The following is a 23,008-nucleotide window of genomic DNA, read 5'->3' as shown; positions in this document are numbered from 1 at the left end:
ATTTGCCCAGAAGAAATTTTTTGTGCACATGGCCTGTCAAAAATTAGAGGGAGCATTGGTCACCGGTACCTCTCAGTGTAGCCTAGCCACAGAAAGAAAGTGTATTTTTTAATCTTTCAGTCTGATGTGCTGTTTGGCTCTCTCTCACTAGCTCTCTGATTTTTGTTTGTATAAATTTAGAAGCAGAACTTAAATGCTGAAAAGTTTGAGAAAAACTAAAAAAAGACAAAACCGGAACAAAAGCGGATTGTCATGCAGGGAAGGTATGATTTTATGCAACACTATTTAGCTAAGGCCCATTCAAGGAGAAACTCCAGCAGATTTTCAGGGGCAATCTCCATAATATGTGGTTGCTGCTGGAGCCTGCTGTAAATATTCTGCTGTTTTGCAACTGGCAACGGTTAAACTTGGCACAAATATATATAAAATACTTAGGTGTAAAATAAATATTTCTTTTCTTCCCCTTCAGAGATAACCACATTAATATAATAAATACCAGGGACAAATAACGAACTCAGTGGCAGGGATTCTTTAGTAAATATTGCTATCTTGTTCATTTCATTCATAAACCAGGCTTGAAAACTGGTAGGTGTACAATTCTGAACAGCAATTCACTGTCCTAAACTGCAATGGGCCATCTTTATGGCACACCTTTGTTTCTATCAGATGAAATAAACAGGTCTGGGTCATTTTGAGCAGAAGGTCTCGGTTCTCAAGCTCTGCCGAAGTACACTTGCAATTAATGCCCTGGATATAGAATTTGTGTAAGGTGAATTTGTAAATAAAATGTGTACTGAAGATTATCAAAGCTGGTGCCAGCCTTCTTGAACAATAACTGAAGGATTTTTACATCTTGAAATGATCGGCAAACATTTGCACATAGCCATAAGATTCTGCTCTTACAAATATTTATGACTAATGAGTTTCTTACAACAATAAAATCTTTAAAATCGTTGGCAACATTGTTTGAATTCATTTTAAATGCATTTAAAAACCATTAAGTAGGAAGGTATCTGTTTAGAAAGGATCAGATGCTACCACCTTACTAAATAAAACTAGTCAAGGAATATGGTAGTGTACAATGAGATAAAATGGAGTAGAATCTGGTCCTTTCCTTTTGTCTTTACCTTTTGGCACCTCTTTGTGCTCATTACTGTAATTCTGATGCAGCAGTAGCAGCCCTGGCCCACTTCTTTACTTGTAGTAAAAATGGAATTGGTTCATTACTGCTAAAGAAGGGTGATCAAGGCCATCCATCCATCTAATTCTTAAAACTGTTTCTGTTCAACATAGTTTTCAGTGGCTGAAAGCTACAATCCACTCTGTTCTGTCTGGCACATGAATATTTGGATGTGAGTATCCTGACATAACACTGTGACATTCCAGCCCTTTGGCCCAATCTCTCTCTCTCCCTCTCTCTGCAGTCTCTGTTATGCCCCGTGAGTTTCAGAATGGAATAAGATATGATCTGTCTGGCTCCAGGGGGAGGCAGTATGGTCCTAGTGGGCATATCACTGGACTGCGACTCAGGACACTTGTATTCTACTCCTAACAGTGCCGTAAAGCTGCTGTGTGACCTAAGTCAAGTCAGTTCATTTCTCTGTGGCACTGGTTACATTTCCACCCAATTTCTGTCTTGGTTGTGTAAATCATAGAACTGGAAGGGACCTCGAGAGGTCATCTAGTCCAGCCCCCTGCACTCAAGGCAGGACTAAGTATTTAGACCATTCCTGACAGGTACTTTGTCTAACCTGCTCTTAAAAATCTACAAAGATGGAAATTCCCTAAGCAATTTATTCCAGTGCTTAACCACCCTGACAATTAGGAATTTTTTCCTAATGTCCAGCCTAAACCGCCCTTGCTGCAATTTAAGTCCACTGCTTCTTATCCTATCCTCAGAGGTTAAGAGAAACAATGTTTCTTCTTCCTCCTTGTAACAACCTTTTACATAACAGTTTTCAAGTATCATGTCCCCTCTCAGTCTTCTCTTTTCCAGACTAAACAAACCCACTTTTTTAAATCTTCCCTCATAGGTTGTGTTTTCTAGACCTTTAATCACTTTTGTTGCTCTTGTCTGGACTCTCTCCAATTTGTCCACATCCTTCCTGAAATGTGGTGCCCAGAACTGGACACAATACTCCAGTTGAGGCCTAATCAGAGCAGAGTAGAGCAGAAGAATTACTTGTTATGTCTTGCTTACAACACTCTTGCTAACACATCCCAGAATGACGTTTGCTTTTTTTGCAATAGTATTACACTGTTGACTCATATTTAGCTTGTGGTTGACTATGACCCCCAGATCCCTTTCCGCAGTACTCCTTCCTAGGCAGTCGTTTTGTATGTGTGCGACTGATTGTTCCTTCCTAAATGGAGTACTTTACATTTGTCCTTATTTTGAATTTCATCCTATTTACTTCAGACCATTTCTCCAGATCATTTTGAATTTTAATCCTAGTTTATTTATAAGACGGTCATGCAGGACAGTATCAAAAGCTTTATTAAAATCAAGATATCATATGAGATATTTGTGCATTTGTGCTAGTTTCTACAAAAGTAATGCTGTAAAATTACCATTTTACCATAATTAATTCTTAGTATATCCAAGTTTTGTGCCATGGAACATTTAATTGAAAACTTGAACTTATGAAGAAGCACAAAATGGAATTTACAGAGATTGCTGAAACTACACATGACCTTACCCCATACCCAGTTGTAAGTAGGTGTGTACAATATGCTGATATAGTCATTTTATGTAGGAATAAACTGCTTTCCATTTTCAGCTTTTATGATTTTGCATTCAGTATCTCCAAACAATTCATAAGAAACACACTTGTAAGCATCATTACTATAAACATGGTTGAACTGGGTGTAAACATTTTACAAGCCACATGTTCAGATTTTTTTTTTAAACTGAAACGTTATTTCACACCTGTCTGCTTACTGGGTCACCAGTTAATAATGTCTCTTCTTAGGAATTAAATTGGGCTGCTGATAGCTGTTTCATCGTGAATTAGGCTACTGTGAATCTTCCATCTCTTATGGTTGCAGCTGTAAATGCTGTGTCATCATGATGGTTATTTCTCTTTACCTTATCTTGTAGCATCTAGTATATTCAAAACACCAGCTGTCTCTGTTTTCTCAGGGAGATTCCAGATATAACAGTCTCATTTACAAATCTCGATTAAGTACACAGTAAATCTTGTAAGAACCTGAAACTTTCATGAAGAGTGACAGCATTCATAGTTCTCAATTAAATATCATACTGTGCCTTGAAAGGGAGAGATTTTTCAAAAAGGAGGAACAAAATTCCTAAACTAATTTCTGTTCTGACTAGCGCTTCCCAGAATCCCATTAGCATCAATGGAAAACATTACATCATACGGTCTTGATAATGTTTTAAAGAAAAATGCGAGGGGATTATCACAGTGGTCTACAGGCTCTATGATTTCAGAGACTTGTGGCTACAGTAAGAGAGATGTTTGGGTTCCACAGCTGCCTTTTGGATGCTGTGGAAATGGAGAACAAAACCCTGTATGCTTCCTCACTACAAAGAAACCCAAGTGGGTGGGGCCAAGTGGAAGGTGGGCAAGGTTGAGATGCCTACTAGGAGCCACAGAGCTTTCCTGCAGAGAAGTATAGAAAGAAACAAGACTCAAGAGAATGCAGATGAGACAAGCATTTACTAGTTGGGCAAGGCCTCCAAATCCCTGCAAGCTCTCAGTGAGGAGGGTTGCTGGTAATTGTGCACAGATATTGGAGGGATCGGCACCATTCAGAAGTGTCCTCAGAAAGTCATGGCAGGTAAGTGACACACCCAGTGGTAGAGCTGGGTGAATTTTTTTTCAGTGAATCATTTTATTTGCCAAAAAATACAGTTTCAGTTGATCTGAAGCTAGTCACGTATTGTGTCAAGTTTGCCAAATAGTTTCAACTGAACCAAAAAATGGTTTGGAAATTAAATGTTTTGTTTTGACCTTTGTGATGGGGTGTTACTCTTTCTGAGCAAATGTAGAGTGACAAGGGGAATAATTAACTGACAGGCCACAGCTGAGGAGAATCAGGCGGCTAAGTAATCCCCTGAATGAGTGAGGGAGTCCAGCTGAGGACGAACCAGATGGGCTGGACTTATAAAGGCAGGAAATTGGCTGCAGAGGGGGCTGCTGGGAATGTCTGCAGTCATTCCCTGGGACAAGGGAAGAGTGCTTGGAGGTGAGCAAGAGAGGTAGCCTACAGTTACTTCCTGGGAGGAGGGAGGCAGGCAAACCCAGAGAGGGGGGAGTGCTGGATAGTAAGGAAAGCAATAACGTCTAGAAGGTAACAAACCTTGGCTGCTGACGAAAGGGTCCCTGAGCTGGAACCCAGAGTAGAGGGCAAAGCTGGGTTCCCCTACTAGCCACTGATGGAGTGGCAATAGGGCAGTGAATGGGAAGCCTGCTTAAGATTCCTCAAGAAAGACTTTGATACCCTGGCAGGGGAAAATGTATATAGGAACATGGCCGGAGGGCTAAGTCACAAAGAGGCAGTAGCAGCTTTTGGGGCAGGAGTGGGGGAGCTGCAGACCCAGTGAGAGAGGCGGCAGATGGCACGTAACCATGGGAAGGGGCATCGACCTCCTGAAGCTAGTCCCCAGAGTGGCCAGGAGAAGGCCCCGTCCAGAGGTGAGTAGAGCAGCTCATCACAACCTTGCTTGTATTTTAGGCTTCTTGATTCCCTGATATTTTTAAAAAATGGTTTTAAGTTCAAACAAAATAAAACTTATTTGTTTTTTTATTTATTTATTTTGGAATTGCCAGTGAACCAAAAAACCTATTATTCACCCCACTCAACTCAGTGGCTTTGGCTTTCCTATAGTACCTCTCTGCATGGACTCCTAATTCTGTGGTAGCAGAGTCTGTTGTTTTACAGTGGGTGTCTATCAGATCTGACCTCTCATTGTGACACAGGCAGTAAATTATACCTGGCAATAGCATTGGCTGGAGGGTTGTTTCTTTAGTGCTAATAGTACTTGGCATTAAAAAGGCACTTCCCATCAGAGACTCTATCAAGGCATTTTACAAACAATAAGTTGAGCCTCACAATATCCCTGCGGAGCCGTGAGTGCAGTATTCCCATTATATAGACAGAGGTAAATTTTTAGTTAACCTCAGGGGATGCTAGATTTGATCATCATACGCTGCAGCTAAACTTGTAGCTGAGTGGGCCTCTTGTACCCTCTCACCAGGGATGGGATGAAATTCTAGTGTGATGCTTATTACTTGTGCTCCACTAGCATGAGGGCGTGAAGCATGAGATGCTCTTTGCTGACTGGAAGCTCCATAGTGATCCCAGGGGCTTGAGACATCTTCCCTTTTGTCTAATCTCTGGCTGGGGCACACTGCAGGGTTTCCCATCCTCCTTTTTTAACAAGACACCTCAGTTTACTATTCCCCTAACACCTTCCACAAATACACAGCAAATTGGGTCCCATTTTCCCTACCCATATTGGGGCTGAATTCTTCGATCCAAACTGGCCTGGCGTAAGAGGATGGAACAGACTGAAATTTGTTTTTTCCAGCGATGGGGGGAGAAGAGGTGGGTTATCTATATTTGAACCAATCGTGAGATGAGTCAAATAAATGTGGTGTTATCTCCTATATGATCTTAGGAAGCATATGGGGCAAGATATGAAACTGCACAGCATTTTGGACAAGGGACCTGTGATTGGATGTTTATCCCACACTCATCCCAAAAGAGTTAATGAAGGCCAACTAACTTATTAGGCTGCACATTGGGAGAATTAAGGCTGAGAGGAAAGCCCTAAATAGGGGAAGCTCACCTGTGAAGAAATGGGCAGGGCTTCTATAAAGCAGGGGAGGGTTTATTGGAAAAAGGTTGGGGAAGTGGAGGAGCTCCTCCATCTGGTTGTGTTGGGGACTGACCGGAGCCCCTTTCCAATAGTGAAACAAGGTGAGGTAAGAAATCCCAGGTTGGGGAAAAGGAAACCAGAGCGGGGAGAAAAGAATAAGCCCGTTGGTGCAGAAAGATTTTGAGACCCTGGAAGGGGGAAATGCATAGTAACCTGGCCAAAGGGCCAAGTCCTGAAGAGGAAGCACAGTGAGTGGCAGAGAGTGAGAGAGAGTAGCAGCAGGGCATGCAGAGAGCAGCAGAAGGGGGCCTCAGACCTGGAAAGAGCTAATCCCCAGAGCAGCCAGGAGGAGGTGTCACCTGTGGTGAGTGGACCCCATGACAGGATTCTTGTAAAAATATTCCTTAGTGTCTAATAATCACACTTGAGGTATCCAGCCACTTAATGTCCTGTGAAATTCCAGTGGGCCAGATCCTGAGCTGGCGTAAGATGGCACAGCAGCATTAATTTACATCTGGTGCTGGCACAATAGGTGAATCAAATCCTGTGGTTCTTTTCCAAATTTTGACTTAGGCAAACTCCCACTGAGGTCCATCAGGTTTTGGACCACAATCTTTTTTTTTATATATATATATAGCACTTATTGTAGACTTGAGATTGCAGAACGTTGCCTTGGTTTCCAACAGGGGCACTGAAATTACAGCTGTGTTTCAGGTTTCATTTTATCTAGTTGGAATGTTCCATTTCAGAGTTTTTTTACTAGACAATTTGAGGGTATTGTAAATATCACAGAGAAGCAATTACCCTTGAACTCAATGTTCTTTTTGCTTAGCTGCCCCGTCTTAGTATATCACAGCTCTATGTCCAAACTATTTAAACAGCTAGTGTTGGTGGAAAGATAAATATAGCTGTTAAAGCCTGCAAGATATGCTTTTAATACTGATTGGCAAAAGAAGGGTTTCCGTAATTTGATAGTTATTCAAAAGTAAATGGTGGGCTTCTAATGGGAGCAATGATCTATTATGTTGAAGAAAGAGCTAACGGCTAATTTTTCTTTCATTGCAAAAAAATAAAGCTCCTGATAATGAGGCTGACATTTGCCAGTTGTTAGCCTCTATTTTTTACGCAGAAAGAATTCAAACTAGCCTTATGGCTAAGGTCACTTCTATTTCGCTCTCTTTTGGTCTACAGTAACCATGCTGTCACTGACATGCCGTTTTATTTTAACAGTTGCTACTTGCTCTACATAAAGATGGCTATATCTTCCTGGAAAACAGAGAAGGGTTATATTTGACTTTAAGCAAACAAAGCTGTATGTCTTTGGAAGGATAGGAGTGGGAAGGTGAGAAAAATGAGAGTGTTTATATGGGATGAGTTATGCTTATATAGGGCCAGATTACTCACATTGAATAGTAACTTACTCCACCAGTAGTCACATACTATTCAGAGTGAGTATGGGTGTCACAATATGGCCCATAATTTGGTTCCCAATGTATATATGCCAATATATAGTCTAATTTTGCAAGATGCTGATCCTGAAGTGTATAGGGGTAGAGGCTTCTCAGCACCACACAGAGGAGAACCCCAAGATCCTCCAGTATTTTTGAATGCAGAACTTTCATTGACCTGGATGACAATGCTACAGTATGTGTGCAACTGAATCTGTGGCACTATGTGATAAATAATAACTGGGATCAGGACAAGTATATCAGAGCCTACACTGAACATTGGGCTTTCTCCTGTCTCTGGCCTGGACACTTGCAGGATACCTCTGCTCAACACCTCCAGCAGCCATTGGATATCACGCCTTCCTGAGGCTCTGACCCCCTTTTGTGGCTAGATCCTCAAAGGGAATGGGAGCTTATTGTCTGAGGGGAGTTGCAATGAGGATTCGTGAAGCAAAGCTCAGGATTACTGTGGTTTAAAAGCAATGAGAAAACAGGAAATGGAGTGAGGAGGAAGGTTTTGCATTGGGTGAGAACATGTTAGTTGAAAACTGGGTACAGCTATGGATGTCACAGTTAAAAGGACATTTTAATGACATGCCTGACTCCAGTGGGAGCTGGAATAAGCCCCCACTTTTCTCTATTTTTAATTTTTATAAAATATCCCAGATAACATGGCTTCTAGATACATGTGCAAATTTTAAAAGCACTTCACAAATTGTATTGGCAAAAAAAGACTCAGTGCACTATAGTAAGCACCAAATTTGGATTGTCCCAGCCCGCATTTAGCTGAGGAAGTGGGCAAAGCTAGTGGCTTTACCCCAGGGCTGACAGGATAGCAGACCTGTGCTCTGTCAGGTCAACGAGGATGTGAATTCCAGGATGAAAGGCCCTGCAGAGAGAACCTTTCCTCTACCATCAGATGTTCAAATCCAGGGACTATTAGCACAAGGGCCTCAACTATCACTTGCAGCAGTTCTCAGAGAAAGAAGCAGAATTGCATAGTCTTTCTAATCAATGTAACTGCACCCAGAGCAAACAGAAAGCCAACGCAGTTTTCAGAGAATTAGTTTATGCTCCTTGTAGCTAACATAGCTAAGTAGCTGAGTAAGTGATTCTTTATTGGTTGATGCTTCTGAGAGCAATGGAAAAGGCTGAAGATGTTTGCATGACACTTGGAGTTAATTGGAAATTTCCCTCTAGTTCTACCACTTCCCAAAGTTTTTAATGTAATGTGTACCGGCACTGAGCAATAGAGGGTTTGGTAATTGGTTGTGTGTGAATAAAATATGATTGGAAGTGTTTAATTATAAATGTGATCATGTGTGTGAGAGAGAACAGAAGACATCTTCTAAAGGAAGCATGATACACACACAGGGGATATGAAATAAAAAGACGGTGCTTAGAGAGAAAAGCCATCAACTGTTGGAGGCATTTTCGTGATTTGTCACTTCTGCATTAACCACTGACTCCAAGTATTAATGATGAAAGCAGATAATTATAATGGCATCCTCTAACAAAGGAGCCATTATAATTTGGGTAAATAATAGCCTCTATAACGTTTTTTAAACTTGTATTTTCACAGCAGATAGAATTTGATCTCATGTAAACTCCACACATTTATGAAAGGGAATTTTTTCCATCTGTTTATATTTTATTCTATCATAACACAGAAACAAAGGATAACTCATGGGATTGATGCAGATCTCTTCCACCCCTAGGTCACTGGTTCAGATCCAGACTAGTCTAGCCAAAAGTGAAGATGTGATGCTTTTTGGTAGCCTCGATCATATTATTAGTATTGTTGGTGATAAACAATGTACTGATCTCAACACAACACACAAAGACAAGGCCTGCTATGGGAGAACTTCCTTGTGAATAAGCATCTGTGTCATCAGACCATCACACATAGCATATCCTGCCAAGGGATGAATAGGAGACTTACTGACTGATTTCTCCCTCTAAAAGTTGTCCCAGTGGGAAAGGATTGGTGCATTTTGTTGAGGAAGCTTATGCTATTGCTGACCTGCTGCATTCCTGAGTCCAGGACTTGGTTTTCAGGCTCTTAGGCATCTTCCACTGGTATGATATTTTAAAAAAAAAAACCACAGATGGGTAGACTTTACACAGAGTCCTGGGCAAGGGTTGCTATAGATGCTGCATCAGCCCAAAATTAACTGGTGCTTCAGAGACACATCCACAATTTTTCTCCACGTACTCCTTGTATTGGAGGGGAAATAACTGGCTGCTACCATATTATCTGACACCCCTCTGCCAGCTCAACGTTTACGCTCATGTACAGGTGTGCAGGACCAGTCATAATTTTGGCTTCTGAGTTCTTATAGAGGAAACTGTGCTTTGCTCACCCCCTTGTGCCTGGCGGGGGGAGGGGTGGATTAAATAGTGAGCTGATTTTCTTTACTGCATGTGCTGCTGCTTTACCTCGGCACTGTGAGGTAAGTTTTATATGGAGAGAAATCCAGCCTGGACTCTGAGTTACTGACTTGTCTGCATGGTAGTTACCCCTTAACTTTACCTGAATATAGTTTTTATGAGCATTTTTTAAAGGATAGTGCCACCTCTAAAATAGATCTGAAAGAAACTGCCTGTGATGAATGGACAGCAAAGAGAAGATGAAACCTATATCCAGTGTGTCTCTGCTTTCTTCTATTCCTAATTAACACTTCTGACTGGAAAAAGAAATGGTGAATGTAAAATACAGTTGAAAGGGAAAAAATGCCAGGACAATGGAAGTCATCAGTTCAAATAATAAAAAGGCACTTATAGGTAAGAAACCAGAATCAGGAATGATGGTTATTTAATGGTGCTTTTTCCTAGTGAAAAATTTAGCATTTGCTGCTTTATTGGTGTGTAGGTATAATAAATATGAAGTGTTATCAGCTGAGCAGAACTAGCAGCCGCTAAAAGCTTCTGTCCCCTTCAGCCAAGTCTGAATATGTTGGTAAAAAGTGATGCACTTGCTAAGAATCCAACACAATTTGGAGAAAAGAGTAGAAATAAAATTGCTCTTAGCCTTGATTAATGTTGAAAAATATTGATTACATTGCTTATCTTCCAAGCATGAAAGGCTTGAGAATGTTCTTTGAAGATGGGGCATCAATGTACTAGTAAGACTTTTAATGTGTGTTCCAAGCCCATTGAAATCAATGGGAATCATTTTATTGATCCCAAATGGATCAGACCCCTATTGAACAAGGAAAAAGCTGTGTTTTCAAAAATCTGTTTTTCTCATGGTCTAGGTTTTTCTAGGTTCTCAGCTGTGCCCTATATGTCCTGGGCAGAGCTGTTGCAGTGAGGTTAATAAGGAGTCCCAAGAAGCCTTTTGTGGTTCCCCAATGTTGCCGTTTGTTGAATATTGAGCCAGTCTTTGAAATAATGTAAAGTGGCCTCAGGGCTGATATCGTGTATGCTAGATAGTGCTCAGAGGGCTGTTGCATCAATTAAGGATCGCTGGAGTGCAGCAGTGCTCTAGCCACACCCATATGAAGGACCAGGAATGAGCTTGATATGCAGTGACTATGCCATGCAGGACTGCCCAATTAGCTGAATCCACCAGCTTTACACCCCTTTTGCACAACTACAAAAGCACTGTATTATGGTAGAGAAACTGGTATACACAGCGAGTGTGTGCGCACATGCATACATAAAGGTCCTGATTCGCGACTGCTCTACCCCAATTTTATACCCCTTTTTTACACTAATATACAACTGAGGTAACATAAGGGACAGTCAGGTTGCATACATTTGTGACAGAGAAAATATATGATCTTCTTAGTGTATGTGCAATGTGCCTCAGGTGGCACATGACCAGGATTCATCACTGAATTTGATCTGTTGGTTGGATCATGAGCTACCCCAGCCCCAGCCAGGTATTGATGGGGAGTATGATGTGAACATGGATCCATGCCCCTCAACGTATGATAAGACCTAACTCTTATATTGCACTTTTCAAGCCTTTACTCAACCGACCTTTAATATTTTATAAACTTAATATTTAAATTGCCTTCTAGAGATGAGCTCCAGAAACATCTTCTTTTCTCTTGTCTTCTTAACTTGAATGATTGCTCCTTTCTTCTCTACTCATCTTATTTCTGACCTCCCTTTGTCCACACTGTTTACCCTTCCCTTCTCTGCTACCATCTCTCCAACCCTCTCCACTTTCTCCTGGTGATATTACTGTGTATCTCCTTTTCCGCTGTGCTGATTCCATTTACTCTCCTTGTGCTTACTGGCCTTTCCTGCATTAACCACAACACATGTAATTTCTTTGACATATGTGGGATGAGATATAGCAATACATTATTTTACTGAAAACTTTCCTCCAGGGATTTATCTTTCCTGGGTGAAATGATTGCTTTCCCCCTGTTTCAGATTAAGCACCCCAGGAAGGAAATATTTAATGTTTCATTATTACCATTAATCTTCCAAGGCACTCCTTCGAATGAAAATCCATTGTTTAGCTTAACAGATAGGGACACCAATTCATATGTCTATCTAATTATTCTCCTAACAGAAGTATATGTCATGTTGTTTAGTGTTACTTTAGTAGCAGAACATCCCTGAAAGTTGCATAATTTATAGAATATATTTTCAACATAGTATGCGGACATGCACCTTTCCTATTAACTCTGACAAAACGTAACGGTACTTATTCAGCTGTTGTGCACAAGAAGGCATATTTATCTTTGTAAATCAGAGAAGACATCACACTGTGCTAATGCAGCAAAACTTAATGTGGACGAGGAGTGAGTGACAAAAAGAGGGTGCAATACTGTATACATTGAAATCAAAAGTGAAACTCCCATTTGACTTCAGTGGATGTAGACATGTTGTGGGTGGTGATGATCAGAATGCATCAAAACACTGAGGAGCCTTTCCATATGGGGGTAGCCTAGGAGACAACATCCTGCATGTTCTGTATGTTGCACTGCCATTTCTGGAATCATCACCTCTGGAAAGCAGCACGTTTGGTTATACAGAGGAGCAAAGGACATTCATTTTCAAGGGCTGCAAGTTCATTTCTTCAGGTACCACCTTTTGTAAGTAGCTCCCTAAGAGCTTTGTGTGAATCAACATGTAAGATGTCATAGAACTCATAATATCTCCATCTATGACCTGTAGCCTCAGCTTTCTTTTTTTCAGTCAAAAATAGTCAGGTGAAAAGGAAGATGTACAACACAGCAGAATAGAGAAGCTCGGGAGGCAAGCAGCCAGGACATTTGTGCTTATAAAGGTGTAGGTGTGAGGAGTGTTCAGTCAAATGTTCAGGGCCTTTAGTTTGGTAGACATGGCTCTAACCCTTTGCTGTTTTATTGTAATACAGGATTAATGTATAGGCATGTACAAATTATTCACTGATATAATTACAACAGCGTGCATGAAATTAGGAGAGAGGTACTGTGGATAAGTGGAAAGAGTACTGCATGAGGAGTCCGGAGACGTGGATTCTGTTCCCAGCTCTGCCACTGAGATCCTGTGCGGCCTTCCCCTCTTTGTGCCTCTGTTTCCCATGTCCCTTTAGATGATAAGGTTTTGTGGACAGGGACCATCTCTCCTTACATGTTTGTGTAGTGCTTAGTACAAGTGGAGCTCCAATAATTAATGTTTGGCAAAGTTATAAGCAACTGAAACCAGGGTCTTATAGCAGATAGTCTCAGGCAACCTTATCTGAAAGAGTCACTACTTGCACCACCTATAATGATAAAGAAGGAAGGTTTGGATTCATATTCACTGCTATGCTTAATATTTGCAAAAATCTTTGTTTGTTTTTACTCTTTCAGGGATCTGCAATTTACATGTCTGTAGTTTTGTCCAAATGTCTGCACTCTGCTATGACGACTATAAATCATGAAAAAAATTAAGACTCTAAAATTAGTCCTATTGGTAGTGAAATTGACTGGATTCCTAGTGTTCAGGAATGCTTGCTTTTACAAATTTTTGTGACAGAGGACTTATGAATCCCTAGATTCATATGGAAGCACTTTAATATTAAATCTCCACTGGTGTCTGAAAAGCACATTAGTCATTTCCATGAGTCAGGAATTGAAGACCCATCAAAAAGATCTTTATTCTCATAGACAGGTCTGTTTCCTTTCCCTTATTTTAAAATCTATTCCTCTTTCCAAATCTTCCCAGACAGGCTGGCATTAGTTATTGTGAGAAGGCAAAAAGGTCTAACTTAATTTTATTTTTCAATATATTTAACTCTTACTCCCAACCAGGGTTTCATATTGGTAAAGGAAGTCTTAAGTGTTTTGAATGGAGAAGATGATTTCTAATAATAACCACAAGAGTGATGATCTCAGCTGGGGTTTTAATAGAGGCTAATGCAGTTAAAAGAGAGGAGGCAAATTAAGGTGAGAGATGAAGTAAATCTATATGTTTATAGGATGACATTAGGGGAAATGGTGAATTCTGTAATATCAGCTTAACATCTAGCAATTGGCAACCCAGGTTAAGGTTATACCATCTTTAGTGTCTTGGGGCCTGATTCCTTGCCCCTTTTGCAAGCAAAGAATGGAACTATGGACTATTGCGCAAGAGATTCTTTGGATGTGAAGAGTTTAGATGTGGAGGTCCCAGGACGCAGTGGAAAGAGAAGGCTTTAAATGGGTCAGGCATCCACAGTGATGGAAAGGAGTGTGGTTGTATGGGTTATTGTCAAACCTACCCTGGGCTCACTAAGAGGCACAGCACTTCATTGGGGGAAATGGATAGCACTAGGAGACATTTTGCCTGGTGGAGGCAGATCGTGAATCACCTGGGAGGTGTAGAAGTAGTTTACCAGCTGTTACAACCTTTATTCCACCCCATGCCAACCAGCTCTGCAGACATGTGGATGGGATGGTGAAGCCATGGACTTGCCTCCTTCCCATGTCTCCTAGGGGAGGACATAGAGATAGGTCCTTGCACTCCTATGAGCAAAGGAACTCTAATTGTGGCTGGCCTTCTTACATGCTGCTTGTTTGCTTTTCCTCCTGTGTAAAGGCTGTGTACAGTATGGTCTGGGATGATAAAATCACTTGGGCAAGATCCATGTCTTCTGTGTTTGTGCTTAACAAACAATAAATGAAGGTAATTCACACACACTGAGGCTAGTTTTGGCCTCATCTAGTGCCTCCTAATAATATTTTCAGAATACAGATACACACTATGTTGGTGTTTCAAAAATAGGTGAGCGCAACATTGTGTCCTGGCCTGAAGCAGAAGCCAAAACTACTATTGGGTTTTTATTATTTATTCATAGTACCCACACTTGTGCTAGGTACCCACAGAATATATACCAACAGACATGTTCTGTACCCTGTAAAGCTCCCAATCTAATAGAAACTGAGTTGCTCTTGCATTGACCACCCAAACTGAAGTGCACTTTGTTGTTTGAAAGAGCTGTGGAAGGGAATAGGTAAGGAACTAAAAGAATTAAAACCTCAGCTTTGTTACTCCAAAAAACAGTCTTCAGATCTTGTCCCAATTACAGAAAACATTGCCTGGAGATGTATATAAAGAGGAAAGTCCCAGCACTCTTGCAAAGACTAATATAAGTCATTGCCTTTGGTGCAGAACACTGCTGTGTATGACAGAAATACTTCAAACATTTCCCTTTTGTTTTCAGTTATTTATTTCAGATTAATGTCCTTCTTAATGAAAAATTAGGGACTGGGAATATCAGAAGATAAAGTCCTCTGTTACGTTTCTAGACGCTCTGGTTTACATTTTTGTGGAGTGGCCTCTTTTGTGATTCTTCTCCTTCCCGCCATTTGAGCAACACACTCAGTTTATCTTTGAATGCTGAGCAGTGGGTGCTGACACATCACATAGCAAGCACATGGTGGACACTCAGTTCTTAAGTAATTTGGGATGAAATTCTCTCCTGCGCACAGGTGCAGCCCAAGACCTGAGCACCACTTAAACCCTGTGTTGAGGGCTTTGCATAGGCTTTGTTCTGGCCCCCTGAGCAATGGTGAATTTCACCCGTAGAGAACTGCTCATCTTTTAAAACCTGAAAGTGTTTTGGCCTTTACCTTCACAAACAAACGCAACATATGGTTTATATATAAAGAGAGCATATATGACATCTGTATTTATCCCAGTTTATATGATGGCGTTATGGCAATATATTGCTTCAATTTGGCTGCTTCATTTTTCCTTTTTAATTGCTGAAAAATGGGTGACTGAGCTCCTCCCTCCCTGCCGGCACTTCAGCCATATGGGGGAAGAGAGAGCTGCCAGAAGATGCTGGCAGTGACTGTAGATGGCAGAGACTGGCCATGTGTGCCTTCTGCCTCCTCCCACAAGAGACTTCACTGACACCTGCCACTCTTTCTTCCCCCACAACAAAGGGTGGGTGGAGAGAGCAGCTTGCTTTTATTTTTAATTTTCAAACACTGAAGAACAGCTTTTCTTCATTTTTGAGGGGTTTATTGAGGAATGATAGGCTGGCATGAGGCCATTTAAATGTTCCTTCCATCCAGTAGGCAAGGATTCTCCTTTGACTGGGGAATGGACTCAGTACAATTTTCAAAAACATCTAAATGAGCTAGGAGCCTAAGGTCTTTTACAAAAGTGACTAAGGACCAGATTTCTAACTGAATGAGGCATCTGCCTGTATCTTTAGGTGCCTAGATATATTTGTAAAACTTGCCCTGGGCTCCTACGTCACTTAGGTGCTTTTGAAAATTTTACTCTAGGCCTTTTCATCTCTCTTTTTCTGAAAGAAACCCAATAATTTACTTAACTCTTGCATCTACCCAGAAGCCACTTCTGCATTTGGCAACTTTGTTGCTGTTGCCATACCCTGAATAGAGCTTCCGCCAATTTAAGTGCAGAAAAACAAAACAATCCTGCTAATTGTCCTCTAAAGGACAGTGGTGTTTGTATCACGAACACAAGTTCATAAAGACTCAAGGTGAAACCTTACATTACAATTGGAAGCTGTAAAGTCCTCAACACTTCATTTTCTGGGCAGTGTCACCTGTACACTGTCTATTTGTCCTGAATACAAAAGAATTGGAATAATGACAACTATTCCTGCTTCCCAAGAACATTTCTAAATAGATTAGTTCAGCAATAGGGAACAGGAAAAGAGCTGTGTCAATTATTTTACATAGCAATGAGTGATTTGGGATTTCTTCTAGTAATCATGTTAAATTTGTAACATCTATATTTTATTATAAAGAAAATTGACTTGTGGATTATGTTAACTAAAATAAGAGCTGCAAGTAAAAATGAGTAAATTACTATTGCGTATGCATGAGAACCCTGCAGTATGAAAGTCTGATATTGTCACATGAACAAGATAATGTTAAATTGGAATCTGAATGCAGCTTTTCATCATAGCCCAGCATAGAGTGACTCTTTAATTATCAACACTTCAGGCATAGCAGATTTAGAGAGCCCAAAATAGCACAAACTTAAAACTAGTTTTTGTTAAATAATCTCTATGCTATTTTTATCTTTTTGTGGGTCAGATCTTTTAATAAGGGAGACTGTGATTTCATAAAAAATACTGCAGTGTGTTACTCACCCTGTCTCTCTCTATCTGTCCCACTCTTTATTTTCTGCTCTCTATTACATTTCTTGGTGAGTACAGTCCTTGTGGGGGCCACTCAGTACTTGACTGGGTACCCAGGAGAGTTCTTGGTATGGGCAAGACCATAGGTTTCACTTTCTATAGACTGTTGGAGACTACCATAAATATAACATTTAGACTTATAGGAGAATTTTTGCTAGAAATGAACATAAATATAGAGACTTGCTGTTGGGTTTCATTTCTGTTTTATTGTCTAAAAACCTTATCCATCTTCCACTGATGTCAATGGCAAGACTTCTGTTGGGTTCAGTGGGAGCTGGATCAGGCTCCACAGAAGGAAAATGGACCAAACTTTGCTGTAAATTTAAAGAAAGAAGCAACAGTAATAAAAATCTGAGTGAGAGAATCCTTCTATCAGTCTACTTCTCAGTGCAAAATTATTTAGTGTTGTACATGGTGTAGTTATAAAACAGCAGCCTCAATCCCCACATCAAATAGTGACCCTTCCCCATATCCTATGGGTTAGAGCAGGGGTCGGCAACCTACCACACCACCTTTGGCACGTGAGCCGATTTTTTACTGGCATGCTGCTGCCAGCCGGGGTCCCGGTCACTGGCCCCACTCAGCCCACTGCCTGCCTGGGTGAACAGAACCCCAGGCTGCCAACGGGCTGAGCAGGGCCGGCGGCCAGGACCCCGGCTGGCAGGAGCCGGCGAATAGAACTCCAGATCGGCGGCAGGCTGAGTGGCTCAGCTAGGGTGACCAGATGTCCCGATTTTATAGGGACAGTCCCAATTTTTGGGTCTTTTTTTCTTATATAGGCTCCTATTACCTCCCCTCCCCTGTCCCGATTTTTCACATTTGCTGTCTGGTCACCCTAGGCTCAGCCCGCTGCCGGTCTGGGGTTCCGTCCGCCGGCTCCTGCCAGCCAGAGTCCTGACCATCGGCCCCACTCAGCCCGCTGGTGGCCTGGGGTTCTGTTCACCTCGCTGCTGGTCTGGGGTTCCAGCCACCTGGCATCCTGCCAGCCAGGGTCCTGGCCACCGGCCCCACTCAGCCCGCTGCCAGTCTGGGGTTCTATTGGGGGCCCCTGTAAATGCAAAATTTATTACTGACACACGAACCTTAAATTAATGAAGTCTTGGCACGCCACTTCTCAAAGGTTGCCGACCCCTGGGTTAGAATATGAACCCCTTTGCTTGGTAAGTAGTTACACACCCAAGAAATTCTGCTCACTCCAGTGGGAATTACTCATATGAATAATGGCTCACTAGTGGGACTAAGGGATTCACAATCTCACCCTGAGTGTGCAAGGAATTTGGAACCCTGTGAGGAGAGAAATATGTCAAGAAACTCCATGTGGAGTTTCTGAGTAGGAATGGACTGAATTTTGAAAAAGCAGGCCACCCCCAAGAAACCATGGACCACTGAGATCTATGTGGGTTGGAGCCATCCATACAGATGCTAGGTACTCCATTCTAGGTCATAGATCTTTTTTTTTTTTTTTTAAGTCCAGAAGGGACCACTGTTATCATCTAGTCTGTTCTCCTGTATAGCATAGGCCATAGAATTTCACCCAGTGATTTCTGCATCTAGCTAATAACTTGTGGTTGAACTAAAACACATCTTTATGAAACATAGCCAGTCTTGATTTAAAGACTTTAAGTGATGAGGAATTTGTCACTTCCCTTGGTAATCTGTTCCACTCACTCAATTAACAGCATTTTAAAAATTGTCTTATTTCAAATTCAAATATTTCTAGCTTAAGTTTCCAGGTTTTGGATCTTATTATTGATTAAAGAGCTTTAGATATCTTCTCCCTTCATAAGTGCTTTCAGACCTACCACTTAGCCTTCTGCTTGAGTAAATAAATAAACTCAGCTCCTTAAGTCTCTCATTGTAAGGCATATTTTTCAGACCCCTAATAATTCTTGTAACTCTTCTCTGAATCCTTCCAATTTTCAACGTCCTTTTTTATATTGTGAACACCAGAACAGGACATGGTATTCCAGGGGTGGTCTCACTAATGCCATACACAGAGGTAATATTTCCTTCACTCCAATTTGACTTTCATATGTTTATACAGCCACAAATCGTGTTAGCCCTTTCGGCCACAGCATCACACTAGGAGCTCATGTTTAGATGATTACAGTATACTTCTTGTAAGCCAGTCCCCTATTCTTTCTTTCTAGATGTATGACCTTGTATAGTATATCGGCCAAATTGTGCTCTAACAGGGTACATCCATGGTAATTGCCCACTGATTCAGGGACAATGGTTGGCAGGAGAGACATGGTCTCCTGTTTTTCCTGCCAGTCACTCTTCTGGGTCCCATGGGAATTTGATGACTTATTGTGTGATCTTGCATAGGCCATTTAATCTTTTAGTGCCTTAAGAATCATCTGTACAATGAGGCTAATGATACCTATGGTTGTTCTGAGACTTAATCTTTACAAAATGCTTTGAGATCTTTCAATGAAAGATGCTATAGAAGAGCAAAGAATTATTGAACAGTGATATCCCCTGATAACCTCCTTCCATCAATTTTCAGTGGAGGGAAAATCGGTAAGATTTTCTTAATAAAATGTCCCCAGTTTCATCTCATGGGAATGGGGTGGAGTGTGTGGCACATGGTACACTGTACTACTCATATCAAAATTCTGTGGCTGGGCCCGTGGAGTACAGTTCCACCAGGCCCTCCCTTCATGCAGCTGCCCTGGGCTTCCCCATTAAAGGATGATCCACAGGAATGCTGGAGCTGTGTTAACATGTGTAACCTCTGCTGGACACAGTGGGAATGATGCATATCTCCTCTGAGCCCCACCCTCACTTATTATCATCCCTCCACATCCTTCCACACCAAGCCTGGAACAGCAGAGAGACCTCCACAAGGTACAAGTGGGAAGAGCACCGTGGAAGCATTGGAGCCGCCTCTTCCATACAGGATCCGGGGGGGATCTGTATAGGAGGGTTCATGTATCTGAGGAAACAGTTTGTCCCAAAATTAATTCTCTGCAGAGGTTGTGGGGAGGAAGGAGAGAGAAGTTAATGGTAGAAGCTGCTCTGCCATACATTTCCCTTTTTACGTAATAAAATCACTCCTACTCTGACATCTCTGCCTTGCAACAATTATTAGGAGAAACAGAAAACCAGATAAAAAGAAACATCTACACAATCACCTTATCACCCTGACATTTAAAACAAAATAATTATCCTTCCCCCGCACCTACCTCTTCTAGTTTTCTCCTCGTGCTCTCTTTTTTAAGAGGCATTTTTTAAATGGGAAGTCTGGGAAGCCACCTTGGATGCCACATCAAAGAGGGTACTCAGCAGGAGCTGGCTTCAGAAAGAAACTAGCATCCCAGTCAGACAGTTCTGCATGCTTAGGCATAGTGTGTGTAAAGGTAGAAAGAGACTAGAAGCTTAGACAATTCTGAATCCCTCCTCAGAGCGTCACTGTAACTGCATAGGGCAATATTAAAAGAAGGAAGATTGCGCAACAAAGCACTCCATCCTGGATGCTGCTGAGAACTTTCTCTGAAGCCCAGTGCTGCAAGGCACTGATTACTTCTTGGGAGGTGCTGAGTTCCCTCCTCCCCATCCAGGTCTTTGGAGGCCTGGCACTTTGCATGGTTGGCTCTGGAGGAAAAGTGGGCTGATTTTAGGACTCTTGGCACTTTATGAAGCTCTCAGAACCTTGCTGGCTTATGCCCAAAATGAGCAAACAAAAGAAATTTACAGAAAAAAATGAGAGGAAGGAGGCACAGAAACAAAGAGAAGGAAGAGCGAGACAATATCTAGAAAAATCAAGGGCCAGAGAAAGATACTCCTTGCACCAGAGAAAGCTGATGTCACTTTTTGCAGCAACTGTACTGCCACTGGAGAATATTCGAGGGGGTGGTTGGGAAGGACTAATGGCAGTGGAATTCCAAACTTTGTCTGCCCTTGGCTGACACTCTGAGCTTTTTTTTCATCTGGTTTTACCTTAAAAGACATTCTTTACAGTCTCCACTTGCCAAAGTGACTTATTTGTCCTATAGCCAATTTCTAGCCTTTCTCTCCCCACTTCCCCAGCCCAGCTACCTAATATTATAATTAATTCCTAGCACAGTTTGAAATCTTACCTTTTGTTCCACTAAATGGCATTAAAAAGTAGTCTTTTATTGAAGAAATAAAATATGGGCCAATTTTTCTGCTGCTTTCAGTGGGTACAGCTCCACTGAATTCAATGATGTTTCATCGTCTGCGGGTGCAGACAATGTGGCACCACAAACTGATCTGTAACCATCACCACCCTAAATTTCCCCAGTTCAACTTTTCCTCTTCACTCTTCCCCCCCTCAATTTCCCTTTTTTCTATTTTTCTATGAACTAAGGGTCAAATTTTGGTCTTATTTACACCAGTGAAATCAGGAGTAACTCCACTGGATCAGTGGAGTTACTCCCCGGTTAAGAACATAAGCACGGCCATACTGGCTCAGACCATGGTCCATCTAGCCCAATAGGCTGTCTCTGACAGTGGCTAGTACCACGGCTTCAGGGGAGAGTATGGAACAGGGTAGTTGGAATGATCCACTCCTACCTTCCTTTCTTGGCTTCTGGTTGCACCAATGTAACAATCAGAATCTGGCCTAAAGAAATCCTCACGTCTGTAAGATTTGGCTTGATTTTCCTCTCACACTGGAGTAAAGTAGCAGTATCTTCACTCGCAAAAAGAAAAGGAGTATTTGTGGCACCTTAAATTGGTTAGTCTCTAAGGTGCCACAAGTACTCCTTTTCTTTTTGCGAGTATCTTCACTGACTCAGCTGGGTGATATTGATAAGGTTTGTGTAGCTCCCAGATCCTAGAGCCAGCCAGAGGGTGATTCAGTGTCTGGCATAGATCAGCGCAGCCCTGGGATTTCTCTGTAATATGCATGGCTGACTGTAACCCCGAAAGGGATGTCTGCCATCTACAGCTTGCTGCAGCACCAAGCACTCCTAACTGACCCTTTCCCTACCCCCAAGAATGCCCCCTAGCACAGAAAGGTGTTGGTGTAGGAATTGGTAATCCTAGTTCTACACCAGCTGGAAAATCTCTCATGCAAGGGGAATTCCCAGATGCAGAGATCTAGCTGCTCAAAGGTCCCTTTGCGTCATGGGATTGATGTGGGGCTCAGGATGGAGCTCAATGGATTTATACCTGTGTAAAAATTATACAAATGAGGAGAGGCCCATTGATTCCAATATGACATTCCACTATATATATTTTTTTTATTATTCAGCAGCTTACATGCTGGTACATTGACTGTTTTGCCTCAAAAGAATGAAATAGCACATGTAAGTTTTCCTATATTTTCTTTTTATCTTACTTTCTGCATTCCCATTATGTAGTGTGAAATAATTAACTTATTCTGTATACAGTAATTAGCCTTCCAAACACTGATATTCAGTGACTGATCATTGGTGAATTGCATTTTTTAAAAAAGAAAATATAATTTTACAAATTACAGTATAAGCTTCCTTACAAGGAAAAAGAGGATTCCAAACAACTGTTGAAAGGAAAACAGAGAGAGACTGCTTTGTTCTAGCTGTAACAGAAGTAGCAGCCATGCAGTAATCTAGGTGATCTTGATTTCTTCAAACCCAGAGGTGCTCACAGCTAAGATAGAACTTCTGTGAGGCTCCAAACCTGATCTATGCAGCCAGGGCAAGAAATAATGAATATACTATCTCTCATTATATGAAAGCATCCAACCAAGAAATTCAGTGATGGGAGAAGACATAATTATTACTGAAATATCTACGTAGCTTCCTTAGTGAGTTTCATTTTTTGATAGCACAGAGCATATACTGGGCCATACTTTACATCATGAAATGTTATGAGGAATGGGCAAATAGCATTTGCTGTGATAAATGATACATGTTGTAGAATTAACTATAATATGATTAATATAATATGTGTTCACACATGCATATACTATATGTATTTATAATAGACTGTGTATGTGCGTGTACATGCAACTATGTGCTCGAGCATTTTTATTCATTGGAAATAAATAAGCAGAAACACATTAAAGACAGAATTACACACAAGTGGAATCTTGAGTTATACCTCTTTTCTTGTGATACATATTTCTTTGAGAGTGATTCCCTGAAAGCTGTCATGTAAGTATTAGGTAAACCAATC

Source organism: Chelonia mydas, chromosome 9 (genome assembly GCF_015237465.2).
Source record: "Chelonia mydas isolate rCheMyd1 chromosome 9, rCheMyd1.pri.v2, whole genome shotgun sequence".
Lineage (NCBI taxonomy): Eukaryota > Metazoa > Chordata > Testudines > Cheloniidae > Chelonia > Chelonia mydas.
This window is presented reverse-complemented; position numbering follows the sequence as displayed.